A 13720-nucleotide genomic window follows, 5' to 3' on the forward strand; every position below is an offset into this window, starting at 1 on the left:
TTTAGATGCCATTTCTTTACACAATGTATTTAGAATTTTTTCTCATGTTTACCAACTTTTCACCAGTTTATTCTTATGTTTCATACATTCAGGTTGTTATTCAGATTTCCAAGTTAATTGTCCTTGTAAAATATTATCCTCTGCAATCCAGTTTTCTTGCCATCTCCCCCCTTTATAATCATGTAGCTGAAAGATAAAAAAAAATAAGTGTATATCTTTTTGTTTGATTTAAAAAATAACTGAGAGTGAATATTGGCAAGTGGTCAGAGTCTCCTTACCCTGTACACTATGGCAAGAGGCCGAGGAATTTACATCTGTTTCCATATGGGAACTCTTACCTTCAGATGTTTGGCATTCATTACAGCTGAAATACCAGCAAATTTTGTTTGAAGCAGATGTTGGGAATATGTATACATAATCCAAGTTTGTACATTGGAGTCCTACAGGAAATAGTTCAATTATTACAAGCAAACAAAAAATCAAGACTATTGAAAGCCTTTTATAATTTGATGGGAGGAATTTCATATTTTCTCATTTTATAATTTGATGGGAGGAATTTCATATTTTCTCATGTTCTAGTATTTATTTTAGACATTTGTAATTTAACTATGTATGATGAATCCTCTGAATTCTCAAAGAAGTTTCTAGGTAAGACCAGCTCAGAAGTTTTGTAAGCTTTTTAAATTTTATTTATTTATTTTGTGCATGTATGTTTTCGCATGTGTGTGGAGAGCAGAGAACAATCGTGAATCTCATTCTCCTTAGACACGATCCACCTTTTCTAAGACAAAGACTTTGGCCTGTAGCCTGCCTGCCAGGTAAGCTGAAATGGATGACTGGAGAATACCATTGTAGTCTCCCCTTCCCAGTGTTGGGGTCACCATGCCTGCCCTTTTTTTGTTTTTACATGGGTTCTGGGACTCAAACTCAAGTTCTTTTGTTTACAAGGCAAGCACTTACCGACTGAGCTATGGCCCCAGTTCGTGTTTTTTTTTTTTTTTTTTTTTTTTAATTCAGTGATGTTTTCAAGTGGTGACAAGAATGTACATTTAAGTACTTAGTGAACTGATGAGATAAAGCCATCTTTAGCAGATCTGATTAGACTATAAATCCAGGACTGGTCATTCCTATTGAGTTTTGAAAATGAAATGAAAAGTTTGTTTATAAAGAATGAAAAGGGAGAAATTGTGAATCAAGTATATACTGAGAATAAGTCACTCTTAAGTGTCCATAATTTTGGCTTTAGTATAGATATAATTTCTTTATGAAATCACCCTGCAGTGGAGGGAATGGATATCATGTCCCCACCATTTGATGGTGATTATAATGGTGGAAGTATTAGCATGTATTTTTAATGTTACACAGTTCCTTTTAAAAAATTCATTTATTGGGCTGGAGAAATGGTTAGCAGTTAAGGTCCTTCCCTGTGAAGCCTAAGGACCCATGTTTGATTCCCCAGTACCCATGTATGTCAGATGCACAGGGTGGTGCATGTGTCTGCAGTTTGTTCGCAGTGGCTAAAGGCTCTGGTGTGCCCATTTTCTCCTTCTCTTCCTCCCTCCAGTAAATAAATGTTTAAAAAAATCATTTATTTATTTGTTAAGCAAGCGAGAGAGAAATGGACATGCCAGGGTCTCTTACTACTGCAATCAAATGCCAGATTCACACACTACTCAGTACACCTGGCTTTATGTGGGTACCGGGCAATTGAACTCAGGCCATCAAGCTTTGAAAGCACGTGCCCTTAAACACTGAGACATCCTTCCAGCTCCACAACTCTTTATTTAGCCATTTTTTTTCAATGCTTAGATGTTAATATTTTTTATATTTACATTAATTCTTTAGGATAATTTACTTTTTTATATTTGTCCCCACCTTCTCCTCCATAGCTCATGGACTCTCATGAGCAAATCATGATATTCCAGTCTCTTGTGAATGTATTCACTTCTTTTTAAAATAATTTTTTTGTTTATTTTTATTGATTTATTTGAGAGACAGACAGAGAGAGAAAGAGGCAGATAGAGAATGGGCATGCGGGACCTCCAGCCACTCCAAACGAACTCCAGACATATGCGCCACCATGTGCATCTGGCTTATGTGGGACCTGGAGAATTGAACCTGGGTCCTTAGGCTTCACAGGCAAGCACTTAACCACTAAGCCATCTCTCTAGCCCTGTATTCACTTGTTTATAAAAGTTCCAGTTGAGCCTAGGGATATAACTCAGTGGTAAAATACTTGTTTTGTCATGTTCAAGGCCCTGGGTTTGATCCTCAGCATTGCAAAAACAACCAAATAGACAAAAACCACAATATTTAAATTAAATATAGTGAATTCTTTGGCTTTACAACAGAAAATAATCAAAATAAATATAGTATTGTTATAAAACAATAGTTATCACTGTTTTGAGGCATCTTTTAGTCTAGGAATGTTTACATTTCAGGTTTTCATGTAGATACACTTGAAGGCTTATTAGTTGGTCTGAGAGTGTACATTTCTGACAAGTTTCCAGTTGATGCTAATCCAATGCTGCTTGTTTAGGAACCAACTGCATAGCTATTTCTACTGCTTTAGTGTACATACTATATGATTCACTTTTTTAATTTTAATTTTTTCTTTATTTATTCAAGAGAGAGAGAGAGAAAAAGAGAGGGAGGGAGAGAATAGGTGCATCAGAACCTCTAGCCACTACAAACAAACTCCAGATGCACCCCCACTCCCCGTGCATCTGGCTTACATGGGTACTGGGAAATTGAACCTAGGTCTTTTAGGCTTCACAGGCAAATGCTGTACCTGTTAAGCCATCTCTCCAGCCTCTGATTTACTTTTTTTTTTTAATTTTTATTAACATTTTCCATGATTATAAAATATATCCCATGGTAATTCCCTCCCTCCCCACCCCCACACTTTCCCATTTGAAATTCCATTCTCCATCATAAAAATATGGAACGCTTCACGAATTTGCATGTCATCCTTGCGCAGGGGCCATGCTAATCTTCTCTGTATCGTTCCAATTTTAGGATATGTGCTGCCGAAGCGAGCACTGACTTACTTTTAAGATTTCAAAAAATAGTCACATTTTCATAGATTAAATAATGGGCCTATCAAATCCATATAATCATTACTGGTGATGAAATGCAGCCAGCATTACATCTGGTTCAAAGACATCCCCAAAAAGCATATTTGTGTGGAATAAAGGAATAGTGAAATGAATGTACCAATGATCAGGGCTGGGGCTATCAATTAACTGAAACTTTATGGGACAAAATCCTCCTTCCTTCCTTCCCTCCTCCCTCTCTTTTACTTATTTTTATTTTATTTATTTATTTATTTATTTATTTATTTTTGTGGTGCTTGAGAGAGGAAGCCCAGAATGCGTACTACAGCAGTGCTGTGATGCTGAGCTGTGTAAACAGCATGTCTGCAGTCAAGAATAATTTGCATTGCTCTCAGTTATCTACAATTTGCCTTTGGTTTAGAATAAGCTTATGCAGTGAAAGGCTAGAACTCTTGTTTGATGTTCACTCCTAGCACCCTTACAGTGTACAGTTCAGATTGTCCACTGGAGCTCACTGTAACCCTTTTTCTCTGTCCTAGTTCTTTGTAGTGCTGTACTATAGAACTTGCTCATATGGTGGCAGTCATCTTTTTTTTTTTGTTTGTTTGTTTTACCCAACCCTCTAGGAGATTCAGATATGCTCTGAAGTTTGAGAATGATGATATTAATGTAATTATGTAAAGATTACGTAGATTTGTGACAGTTACTTACATTTACTAAATCATTCTTTTCTCTGTTATACAAATGTTTGTTTTCTTTTCACAATATTTATTAACATTTTCCATGATTATAAAAAATATCCCATGGTAATACCCTCCCTCCACCCCCACACTTTCCCCTTTGAAATTCCATTTTCCATCATATTACCTCCCATCTCAATCATTGTAGTTACATATATACAATATCAACCTATTAAGTATCCTCCTCCCTTCCTTTCTCTTCCTTTTGTGTCTCCTTTTTAACTTACTGGCCTCTGCTACTAAGTATTTTCCTTCTCACACAGAAGCCCAGTCATCTGTAGCTAGGATCCACATATGAGGGAGAACATGTGGTGCTTGGCTTTCTGGGCCTGGGTTACCTCACTTAGTATAATCCTTTCCAGTTCCATCCATTTTTCTGCAAATTTTATAACTTCATTTTTCTTTATGATAAATGGAGTAGAACTCCATTGTATAAATGTGCCACATCTTCATTATCCACTCATCAGTTGAAGGACAGTTGAGGGACATCTAGGCTGGTTCCATTTCCCAGCTATTATAAGTTGAGCAGCAATAAACCTGGTTGAGCATGTATTTCTAAGGAAATGAGATGAGTCCTTAGGATATATGTCTAGGAGTGCTATAGCTGGGTCATATGGTAGATCAATCTCTAGCTGTTTTAGGAACCTCCACACTGTTTTCCACAATGGCTGGACCAGATTGCATTCCCACCAGCAGTGCAGAAGGGTTCCTCTTTTTCCACATCCCCGCCAACATTTATGATCATTTGTTTTCATGATGGTAGCCAATCTGACAGGAGTGAGATGGAATCTCAATGTAGTTTTAATCTGCATTTCCCTGATGACTAGTGACGTAGAACATTTTTTTAGATGCTTATATGCCATTCGTATTTCTTCGTTTGAGAATGCTCTGTTTAGCTTCAAAGCCCATTTTTTGATTGGCTTATTTGATTCCTTATTATTTAACTTTTTGTGTTCTTTGTGTTATACAATTATTTGTATGAGTCAATTTGTTATTTGAAAAAAATCTAGATTGTTCCCGTTATCTGTAATTAAAAATATTAGCTTCCTGTTAAATATTTATGTTTATATCCACAAATTAGTGCTGCTGTCAGCCTTGACCAGAAAAGCTTTTAGGCAGTATAACAATTAATACAAAGATTCATAACTTGTCAAAGTACTGAAAATAAGTGGCCATTGAGGACTTAGCCCTATCCAAGCCTTCAAGGATCATCATGGATGAAGGTGGATTGTATCTAAGATCTGGAGGGTGGGAAAGAATGGTGTGGAACTCTTGTGATCTGGACATGGCAAGGCCATTGTATTCATGGACTTACAACCGCTATGCTTCCCTTTACAAATCCTGCTTAAGTCAGGTAGTGCTAATCAATATTCTGTCATAGTTGGGGGATCCATCCCACCATTAGTGTTATCATTCTTTTCAATACTATATTTGCTAATATGTGGGAGGAAAACAAAGGGTTCAGTGGGAGTGGGAGGGTGTAAGAGTATAATAGGGCATATATGATAGAAATATAATATATACATGTATGAAATTACCATAGAACAAATTTTGAAAAGCTTATTATATTGAAATCTATTTATTGCAAAGCAAATAATTCTCAGTGTGGCTATCATAACCACTAATAAACAGCCTGTTTAAATTAAAATTTTTGAATTAGCATACCAAGTAATGGGTTTCATTATGACTTTTTCATACATATTTGTCTTTATCATTAGCTATAATTTTCTTCACCCCTTTATTGACTACAAATGAATTTAGCATGCATTTCGGTAATAAAACAGTTGTGAAGTTTTGAATGTAATTTGAAAAAAGGTAAGGTTGAATATATTGTAAAATGTGTTCCATAATGCATTTGATTAGCTAAATTATAAACTTTTTAGGTGATCTTTTAGAAAGCAACCAAGCCTTTTAAAAAATTTACTTACCTATTTATTTGAGAGCAAGAAGAGAGAGAGAGAAAGACATAGAGAGAGCAAGATTTTATATATATATATATATATATATATATATATATATATACACATACATATATATGCATGTATATGTATATATATATATACATATACATATGCATGGATATATATGTATATATATACATACATATATGTATGTGTATATATATATAGAGAGAGAGAGAGAGAGAGAGAGAGAGAGAGACAGAGAGACAGAGAGACAGAGAGGAGGAGGGAGAGAGAGGGGGGAGAGAGGGAGGGAGGGAGGCAAAAAGAGAGAGAGAATGGAGAGAATGGGCAGGCTAGGGCCTCTAGCCACTGCAAATGAACTCCAAACACATGGGCCAACTTATGCATCTGGCTTATGTGGATGGATTCTGGGGGATTGAACTTGAGTCCTTTGGCTTTTCAGACAAATGCTTTAACTGCTGAGCTGTCTCTGCAGCCCTAAACCAATGCTTCTCCACATAATAAAATGACCCAGGTATTTAAGGAGGCTATTTGGTTTATTCCCCTTTTGTAGCTAGTAAGTTACATAAACATAAGTTGATCAAGGCTCTTGTGATGACAAAAGTTTGCTTTTGGACCTCAGATTTTTTTCATGTACAAAATTAGGATGATGAAACCAAATGATCTCCAAAGTCCTTTATAAGCATTATCATCCCAGGGTGCTTAGGATATACACAGTGCAAATATTAGTAAGTATATGGGAACTTGGAGCTGTTTGCCTTTACTCATGGCTGAAGGTACTGGACTCTCTATTGTTTCAATATCTGAATTCTTTTCTAATTTTTACTTGTTTACAGTGAGAGGACATAGCGGGTTTTATTTATTCTGTTATGGCAGAAGTGGAGTAGTTCTTGTTTTTGATTTTATTATTATCTTTTTAGGGAGGGAGAAAATTGGCATGCTAGGGCCTCAGACACTGAAATTGAACTTTCACCGCCTAGTGGGCAAGTGCCACCTTGTGCTTGGCTCACCTTTGCATGTCTGGCTTATGTGGGATCTGGAGAGTAAAACATGGGTCCTTAGACTTCTCAGGCAAGCATCTTGACTGCTAAGCCACTTCTCCAGCTCCTCTTTTCTATTTTATTATTATTATTATTTAGATAGAGAAAGACACACAGAGAGAATCGAAGTTCTTGTTTTTAATGGAAGCATTTATTGCAGTCATAGCTTTGTCAAGATGCCATTGTTTTGTTGTTGTTGAGGAACATATTATAATTTGAATACATCCTCCCCTACTGATCTTTTGTCCTCCCTTTGTCTTTCCTTTTTAAAAAATGTACTTTTATTCGTTTATTTGCAAGCAGGTAGGAAGGAAGGGCGCATGGGAGGAGAGGAGGGAGAGAAGATGAATGAGCATGCCAGGGTCTAGTGCTGCTGCTGCACACTCCAGTCACGTGTGTCACCTGTGCATCTGACTGTGGATCGGGAGTGGAACTTAGGCCATCAGGCTCTGCAAGTAAGTGCCTCCAACCTCTGAGCCATCTCTCTAGCTCCCTATTCCTTTTTCCAAGTAGTCATGAGGCTACTTATTTTTGTTGTCTTCTAAGTAACTCAGTGTTAGAACCTGTTTATCTCTCTTTTATCAAGTGGAATTCTGCATACAGCTCCAATACAGGAAATAGTTAAAACTCTTTTGTTCCTATTTAAATGAAATTCAGCACTTTCTTGTTCTCTCCCTAATTGTGAATTAGTCTTATTCTCCTGAAAGTGAACTGTGTACTTGGAGATGAGCTTCTGGAAGGGTCAAATGTTTTTTTTTTTCTAAGTAATGAATCATAAATTACCTAACTTATATGAGGTTTTTTAGTATATGAAGTAAGACTCTTTTATCCTGACTCAGTGTTTTTAGTTCCAGTTAAGCAGCTTGAGTTTTTAAAAGTCTCTGATTTTGAATTGTTATGCTATGAAATTCTTAAACTCTAGGTCCCATTATTCTTTATGTAGTGCTGTAATGCATTGAGTTCACATAGGCTCCATTGAAACTTCTAGTTGTTTAAACTGCTTTGGAATAGTTTATTTTAAAATGTAGTCCATGTATAAGTTTACTATGAGATAGAGTGCTTGTCTTGCATGCATGTTGGGTTTGATCCCCAGCACTGCAAAAAAAATGAAAAGTAAAACTTGTGAAAGAATGTTGCACTCAAAGTAATGGATCACTGCTTGTGATCTGGAATTGCTGGGGAAGTTTCCTTATTGAAATAAGCAGGATGTATCCACAGCCTACTCTGTGTTACTTGGCAGAAATCTGCTTTGTGTGCACCTGGGCTGTCTGCTGTCCAAAGCTAAGACTCCACAGTTGGAATTAAAACTTTGTCTGTGTGGCACTTGTAGTGGAAATGAGGCAACCTCTGTAGAGTGATGAGAGGTAGGCCCACGCTTGTCTGTTGGTTATAGCTAGCCTGTAGTAGTGAAGAATGACGTTGCTAATATCCACTTTTATTCTACTTTTTTCCTTAAAGAGGAAATCAGCAGAAAACACAAAACAATCTAATTACTCATGTATCCTTAGTCTTAGGGTTAAGATTGCCATTGAGTTATATCTGTGGTGGCTAGTAGAGACTTAATGGATATATATTTGTCCAGTATAAAACAGAACTAAACCCAATCAAACAAACAAAACTAAAATCAAATCAACAACCTGTTGCTGATCTGTAACCATGAAGTGTGCTGCTTCATAGACGAAGAGCAGTAGGGCAACCTGTGGGCAAAACTAGTTGAATGACCTTGTTTATATAGTTCATCAGAACTGCAGAAAAACTTCCTGTTATGATTCATCTTTGTGCCCTCAGACACCCGGCATAGTACACCATACCTGGTCGGTGTTCAGGAAGTATTTATGGAACGAGACAGTATTCCATTTGATGGCTTTGTAGTGTTTGCTTATTAAACCAGGCCTATCAGATCCTAGAGAAACTATTAGCTACTGTTTTATGATTATTGTTGATTTCTTGTGGAGAGGGTGTGTGTGTGCGTGTGTGTGTGTGTTTGCATGTGTTGTGGATGCGTATGTGTCCACATGTTTCAGTGCAGGCATGTGCAGCACCATGAGTTGTGTGTGGAGGTCAGAGGATAACTTTGGGTGTCAGTCCCCACCTTTCACTTTGTTTGAGGCAGTCTTTTCTTGTTCATTTCTGTGTTTGCCAAGCTAGCCTGTGAACTTCTGGGAGGTTCTTCTGTCTCCATATCCCTTCTTGCCATAGGCATGCAGGGATTACAGACACTTGTAATATAATGTCTGGATTTTCATGGGTCCTGGGGATCTGAACTCAGATATTCAGGCTTGTGTGGCAAGTACTTTATCTATTGAGCCATCTCCTCAGGACTTACGTGGGTTCTTGCATACATATGCCCCATATATGTATATTTGTTTCTTAATTTTCATTAGTGATCATGTCCTTCTAATATTGATCCTTTAGGAGTTTTTTTTTTTTATTAACATTTTCCACGATTATAAAATATATCCCATGGTAATTCCCTCCCTCAGGAGTTTTGTTTTTATTAGATCTTGTTTTCTGTAGTAATTGTTTTATTGTGTATATTCTTTGAAGTCTAAATAGTTGGAATTTATTTTATTTTTTGTGCTTTTCTCAGGCAGAAATTTCTCTCACTATTAAAAATATAAGAGCTTTCATTCATATTAATTGCTTCCATAATGTGTGTGTAAGGTAGCTAGACAGAAGTGATGAAAGTAGGTTAATTGCCCCTATCCAGCTTATACAATTAAATTGAAGGGTTAGAACTCCAAAGTCAGTATTCTTTTTGTGACTCCACATTTTCTTTGGAAATTATATTGAAAAAATGATACTCTGTTTGCTTTAGTTAACTATTAGAATTGACTTTCAGTTTTGATTAAAGAGAAGGATAAGAAAATGATACTAAGCTTTGTGGAAAAATGTAAATTCACAGATTGATTCTGATTAAAGAATTATGATGGTTTTTGTTTGTTTTGTTTTGAGCCCTGTGTAGCAGACAACTTTAGGTTCACTGAAATGAACTTCCAAATCAGGCACATTTTAAGAGGAAGAGATAATTATTGAAGTTTACAGATCCCTGGAAGTTCCATAATGGTAGAAGAAGTTGGCCCCCCTCTTAAAGGACCAGGGAGGAAGAGAAAGCCAAAAGCAAAGCCACACAGCACACTTCAGGAAGTCCAGGTGGAACTAGGCACTTTGCATATCTTTAGATTGGCATTTTAAACCCACCACCACACCTTAAGATCTGTCCAGTGACAGCTCCTCCAGCCAGGTGGTTGCAGATCCAAACTACAAACTAATAAAACACTTAATATACTGAGGGCCATCTATTCAAACTACCACATGCCTCTTGGAGGGAGTGTATTGTTGGGGGTGGGCTTATAGGTGTTATAGCCAGTTTCCCCTTGCCAGTGTTTGGCACACTCCCCTGTTCCTATTGTCTACCTTATACAGGCCAGGGGGTTATATCCTCTGCTCATGCCATTGTTTTCCCTGCAGTTGTGGACCTTCCCCTTGAGTCTGTAAGCCAAAATGAACCTGTTTTTCTCAAAATCTGTTCTTGGCCGGGTGATTTCTACCAGCAATGCGAACCTGACTGCATTGCCCTGTTTTAGCATTCTCATTTAGTCACTTGTTTCTGATATAAGCACATGATGAGAAACTGATACCTAGATTCTCTTACTAATATGTTGGTAATATGATGTTTCACAGAGAAGAAGTTTGACTGGTGGGAGGCTGGTCTGGAGTGCTTACGTTTCAGGAGACCCCTATTGTTTGGATTTTGAAAAAAAAAAAACTGTTCTTTGTTAGATTCAGGGTTGGCCATTGTAGACACAGATTTGGCCTGGAATTGTAAATAAAATTGGAATGTGTGATTATTTGTTTGAGTTAGTAAGAATAGACCCTCCTGTCCTGGTTTGAAGTAGATGTCCCATATAAACTCATGTGTTTTGTATGCTTGGTTTCCAGTTGGTGGGAATTTGAGAGGTGGATCCTGGTTAGAGAAGGTGTGTTGTTGGGCATGAGGTTAGGGGTGATAGCCAGTTCACCCTTGCCAGAGTTTGAGTCACTTTCCTGGTGCTATTGTTCCCCTGATGTTGGTCAAAAGGTGATGTCCAGCCCATGCTTCACCACCTTTCTTTGCCATCATGGAGCTTCCACTTGAGACTATAAGCCAAAATAAATCCTTTCCTTCCATGTTCAAGCAACAAGAAAGTAACTACAACAACTTCCAAACCTATTTACCTTATCTTTGACATAGAGAAGTTGAAAATTTTCAATGCTTTTTTGAACCCCTCTCATGTTGAATCACCATCATTGTGATAGATATATATTCTTAGGAAAAGGTATATAAGTTGAAAGTATGAAATCATTAACTATATGAAAGTCTTTTGTAATATAATACATTGAAAAGAAGTCAGTTCTGAGAGTCTTAACAACACTGTTATGTGACACCCATAGTGTTTCCTTCTATGAGAATAAAGTAACATCTCAAGGGATGTTTGCAAATTTTATAAACTTTGTGAGCCCTACTTAATATAAGTTACACAAGAACCTTTCATTTTTCATATTTCTTATGTTTTTCATTATTGTTTGTTGCAGTCAGGTTCACATTGCTGGCAGAAATCACCTGACCAAAAGTAGCTTTTGGGATAAAAGGGTTTATTTTGGCTTACAGACTTGAAGGGATGATCCAGGATGGCAGGGTAAAAGATGGCCATGAGCAGAGGGTGGATATCACACCCTGGCCAACATTAGGTTAACAACAGGAACAAGAGAGTGTGCCAAACACTGGCATGGGGAAACTGGCTATAATGCACATAAGCCCACCCCCAACAATACACTGCCTCCAGGAGGCATTAATTCCCAAATCTCCATCAGCTGGGTACCTACCATTCAGAACACCTAAGTTCATGGGAGACACCTGGATCAAACCACCGCATTGCTTTTTGGTCATTTCAAAAAGTTAATTTTTTTACTGCTATCTAAAGTTCGAGTCTATATTGTAAATTTTCTGAATGTCTTCAAGGCAGAGGAATTCATTGGAATCAGAATTAATTATGTTCACTTTCCAGAAGGATATTTGAAAAGCACAAGATACTTTATTGTTATTTCTAAATTGCCTTGTTTCTTGGTGTGTTTATTCACAAGATTAATTATTTACAAAATTTGAAATCTTGCTAAGTATTTGAGTGAGTTTTACAAAGCCTGCTTTTTTTCATCCTAGAAGCCCTTATAAAGTTACCTCATCTATGGAAAATACTGATGCTTGCCTACTGAGAGGGACATGGAGAGCCCTTGAGATAAAATACCTTCATAAGGGTGAAAGCTGGCTTTCATCTCAAAACCTACTAACTCATTGGCTAAGTAGAGGTTCCAAACTGTTCAAAATGAGACTTGGGGCTGGAGATATGGCTTAGCCATTAAGACACTTGCCTGCAAAGCCCAAGGACCCAGGTTTGGTTCCCCAGGACACATGTAAGCCAGTTGACAAGGTGGCACATGTGTCTGGAGTTCATTTACAGTGACTAGAGGCCTTGACACACCCATACACACACACAAACACATGCTCTCTGCTTCTCTATCTCTCATAAAATAAGATTCTGTTATTTTAAGTGTAAAAAATGAAAAAAATCCTGTTTTAGAGCAGGATTCTTTTCTACACTGGTGGTCTAACATATTGATCTGAGCTGTCCTTCATTTAAGATGACATTTGAAGGAGTCAGAATTGTTGGTGTCTGTGGATTTACCATGTAGATCCTAAGAAAGCAGAGTTGAGTTGTAGGTCAGGGGAATATATTGGTGTAGGGCACATAAAGTGAAGGGAGGGGGCATGAGAAAGGTGCTTGAGGCCTTAGTCAAATGCAAGTCAAGTTAGGGATGCCTCTCAGGAACTGAGAGCAGTTTAAACCTAACTTGCATTTGTGGGCACGTAATCCAGAATTTATTTTTTTTATTTTTTTGGTTTTTTGAAGTAGGGTCTCTGGTCCAGGCTGACCTGGAATTCACTGTGGAGTCTCAGGGTGGCCTCAAACTCACGGTGCTCCTTCTACCTCTGCCTCCTAAGTGCTGGGATTAAAGGCGTGCACCACCACGCCTGGCTTCGTAATCCAGAATTTAAAGAAAAGCTACAAAGTTTAAAAATACTGCATGACATTAGGTCAGAAATAGAATGATCTAGAGGAAAGAAAGGTAATAGTAGATATCTCCTCTCAGGCAAACCTGCAAACATGGTTTCAAAAAGAGAACAGTTTGTTTACAATTTGAGATTAGCTAATTAATTGGCATACTATAGGTGGTTGACTTTCTTATAGAAATAGGGTTTATACACAGAAGTGCTTATCTGCCATTCCTCTGCGTTTGTGTCCTTCCTGAGGTAGCAGTGATGGTGAAGGGAAGAGTGGCCTCAGAGTTCCTAGGATGGCCACACTGTAATAATACCCATGTGGGGTGCATTTTGAAACTTGATCTTGAAGCCTTGTGGTGAAGAGTTGCCAGTGGTATCAAAGCTGATTAAAAAAAAAAAGCCTTTTCACATACTTGTAAAAGGGTGTCTTTTTAAAAAATTTTTTATTAGCATTTTCTTTTTTTTTTTTTTTTTTTTTTTCGAGGTTTCGAGGTAGGGTCTCACTCTGGCTCAGGCTGACCTGGAATTCACTATGTAGTCTCAGGGTGGCCTCGAACTCATGGCGATCCTCCTACCTCTGCCTCCCGAGTGCTGGGATTAAAAGCGTGTGACACCACGCCCAGCTTTTATTAGCATTTTCCATGATTATAAAAAAAATCCCATGGTAATTCCCTCCCCCCCCCACTTTCCCCTTTGAAATTCCATTCTCCATCATATTACCTCCCCATCATAATCATTGTACTTACACATACACACACACACACACACACACACACACACACACATATATACAATATCAACCTATTAGGTACCCTCCTCACTTCCTTTCTCTTCCCTTTATGTCTCCTTTTTAACTTAC

At 37.7% G+C, this 13720-nt stretch overlaps 1 protein-coding gene and 1 non-coding gene across 8 annotated transcripts in view; one reads left to right on the top strand and one right to left on the bottom strand.

The window, feature by feature from the left end:
* The window catches only part of Ppp1r9a (protein phosphatase 1 regulatory subunit 9A), a 336716-nt gene that overhangs the window by 69678 nt on the left and 253318 nt on the right, over positions 1-13720 (top strand). The window lies entirely within an intron of this gene.
* Positions 2936-3042, bottom strand: LOC123464157. The gene has a single exon (XR_006639398.1). It is a non-coding gene; the product is annotated as a U6 spliceosomal RNA (small nuclear RNA).

This window comes from Jaculus jaculus, chromosome 10, assembly GCF_020740685.1.
Source record: "Jaculus jaculus isolate mJacJac1 chromosome 10, mJacJac1.mat.Y.cur, whole genome shotgun sequence".
Lineage (NCBI taxonomy): Eukaryota > Metazoa > Chordata > Mammalia > Rodentia > Dipodidae > Jaculus > Jaculus jaculus.